Below are 3,531 nucleotides of genomic sequence, written 5' to 3'. Positions count from 1 at the left end.
TTCGTTGTAGTGCACTCTTTTTCCCCCCTTATTTTTGTTCTATCAAACCATTTCCACGAGTAGCAATATTTCTGCGATCACAATTGTTTCAAGATCATAGATTGTATTTTATGGCGATTAAGTTAACTTATCGAATAGGGACAAAAAAGAGAGAAGGAAAAAAATGTGGATAATATTTGCATCGTGGCGATGACGACAAGCAGGAGACTCTGGGACATAGAGATTGCTGGATGATGACTATGACAGAATCGTGACGATGGGTCGGCATGAAAAAAAAAGGTCAGATGAGGAGCGAGAAATGTATATATGGAACAATCGAATGGATTAGTATAATATATGTCAGAGTTATAAGAGTATACTGACATGGGAAAAAAGCGCCATTACATTTCGTACATAATGAGTATGCTATAGGTACAGAATACACACGTACGTACTAATGCGTATTCACATAGATATATTTATATGATTTAGATATTCTGTATAAAAACGAAAGTAAAGAATTAGAAGAAAATTGACAAATAATGTATATTTCACAATTGTAGTTAAATTATTCTTCAGGTGACGCAACTCATGGTTTTAGTGCGTTGAAAAAGGTTCCTAATCATGATTGAAAGTACGCGAATTTCTAGAAAATAATGGGACATTTTGCTTGTACAGTCAACCTCGCGTAAGTCGACATAATTGGGACTGAGCAAAACACGTCGACTTACGCGAATGTCGACTTATAAATGAAAATTAATTTCCCCTGTACAGAGTAAGATTAGGATCACGATGCGGATCGCTACCTATATCTTACTCCTTTTGCCGCCAAAACATGCCTACTGACATAAGCAACAATAATGTTTTTAGTTCATGCATAAATCTTGCGCGGGTTAGTAACGACAACGCACAATTCCCAAATCTCTAGAGAGATTTTGAGAGAGCGGGATCGGAAACCTAGGCCCGTTTCTAGACACTTAACGTTTTAAACTTGATTTGAAATATCAAAGGCAAATTCCCCAAAATTGCATTAAACTTTGCGATTTAAATTCAAGTGCGATGCTGGGAAGATATGTGTGTGATTTCGCATGATTCTGTCAAGATTATTTTTCAGTGCCGACCGAGTTGAAATATGTGTGATTTCCCTTCCCTAAGTCGCCATATTTGTTCTGCTTATAATTTGTATTGCCATACTCGGAAAATGAATTGTTCTCGCGCTCCGATTCGCAACATTACCGCTCTGTACGGTGCGGGCCCATCTGAAATAAAAAGAAGAAAAGTTTGTTCATCCGAAAACGACATCTTTCGGACTACTATAACCTTCGTAAAAACAAACCTCTTACCATTGTCGGACTAATTTAACTTTGGACTGAGATTTAAAACTTCGGCATAGCGAACTTTAACAATTAATAATTCGTTATCATTTTTTTCATTGACATTTTGTGAAGCAGCATGCGTTTCGGTAGTTTGAAACGTGTAAATGTTGCGAAGTCTTTCCCCTGCAAGTGCAGACTAAGTTCGGTCACGTCGAAAGTTCCGTTACGAAATAAAAAATAATGCGAGCCTTTTCAACAATAACGCACTTCCGTACATTTGTATGCATTTAAACGCAGTTTCCAGTTTCGGACAAGAACCGCAAGTCTTTTCTGCCACGCTCTTGCGTTTTAAATACAGCGTTGCTTGTGATTTGACGGACTTGCATTTAATTTTTAGAGTTGCGTTTAAACGCAATTGAGTTTAAATTTCATACAATTTTCTAGTTTTGTGTGATTATCAAACGCAAGTCTTTTCAGCGTTCCGTGTGATTGATGGACTTGTATTTGATTTTCAGAATTGCGTTTAATTTTCAATTTTGCTTACGATAAGTCTTTTAAACAATAACACACTTCCGTAGATGTGTAGATATGCGTTAAGACGCAATTTCTTATAGTTTCGTACAAAAAACGCAAGTCTTCTCTGCAACGCTCTTACGTTTAAATACAGCGTTACGTGATTTGATGGACTTTGCATTTGATTTATAGAGTTGCGTTTGAACGCAACTGAGTTTAAAAAAAAAGTTCCCTACAATTTTCTAGTATCGTATGATTATCAAACGCAAGTCATTCAGCGTTCCGTGTGATTTGATGGATTTCCATTTGATTTTTAGAGTTGCGTTTAAACGCAATTGAGTTTAAGTTTCCTACAATTTTCTAGTTTCGTATGATTATCAAACGCAAGTCTTTTCAGCGTTCGGATCCGTGTGATTTAACAGACTTGCATTTGATTTTCAGAGTTGCATTTAATTTGTAATTTTGTTTACGAAATGAAAATGATGCAAGTCTTTTAAACAATAACACACTTCCGTAGATGTTTAGTGATGCGTTTAAACACAGTTTCTTATAGTTTCGTACAAAAACCGCAAGTCTTCTCTGCAACGCACTTGCGTTTAAATACACCGTTACGTGTGATATGATGGACTTGCATTTGATTTTTAGAGTTGCGTTTAAACGCAATTGAGTCAAAAAAAGTTCCCTGCAATTTTCTAGTTTCGTATGATTACCGAACGCAAATCTTTCAGCGTACCGTGCGATTTGATGGACTTGCATTTGATTTTTAGTGTTGCGTTTAAACGCAATTGAGTTTAAGTTTCCTAAAATTGTCTAGTTTCGTGTGATCATCAAACGCAAGTCTTTTCAGCGTTCCGTGTGATTTGCTGGACTTGCATTTGATTTTCAGAGTTGAGTTTCATTTCTAATCTTGCTAACGAAATGAAAAAAGTAATGCAAGTCTTTTCAACAATAACGCACTTCCGTAGATGTATAGAGATGTATTTAAACGCAGTTTCTAATTTCGTACAAAAACCGCAAGTCTTCTCTGCAATGCTCTTGCGTTTGAATACATCGTTGCGTGTGATTTGATGGACTTGCATTTGATTTTTAGAGTTGTGTTTGAACGCAATTGAGTTTCAGGTTCGTACAATTATTTTCTAGTTTCCAATGATTATCAAACGCAAGTCTTTTCAGCAACGCACTTGCGTTTGAATGCAAAAGTTGCGTGTGACTTGATACACCTGCATTTGATTTTTTGAGTTGCATTATTAGTTGCATTGTAATAAATCTTTTTAGAAAGGGCCCTGGTTTTAATAACGCTTCGGAATAATCAACGTTAGAATATTCGGATTTACAAAAACACCTATTTCATGTTCGGATAATGAATACCTACTGGGACATAAAAGTGTACAAAATTTGTGCGTTTTGAGAAAAACGAGAGGGAGAAAAGGGGTAAAGTGAACTGTCTTGGATACTACATGTAATGCTCCAGTGTAAAATGAGTGTACATTTGTATGTCCTTTCTATATTATTCTGGCATAAAAGACAATGGACGCATGGCGCGAACGTTACCGCGCCGTACACTAGCGAATTACCGAAAAGAAACGCAGCGAATCGGAGCGGGAAAACAATTATTTTTCGGAGAATGGCGATAAGATTTTGAGCGAAAAATTATGTCGACTTAGACGAGGGAATTAACACGTATTTCAGCTCAGTTGGCACTGAAAAATCAGGTCGACTTACG

The sequence above is a fragment of the Diadema antillarum genome, unplaced genomic scaffold (assembly GCF_040938485.1).
Source record: "Diadema antillarum isolate AM-2024a unplaced genomic scaffold, OU_Dant_1.0 seq00000564_RagTag, whole genome shotgun sequence".
NCBI lineage: Eukaryota > Metazoa > Echinodermata > Echinoidea > Diadematoida > Diadematidae > Diadema > Diadema antillarum.
The sequence above is the reverse complement of the archived record's forward strand: the minus strand, read 5'-3'. Positions refer to the sequence as shown.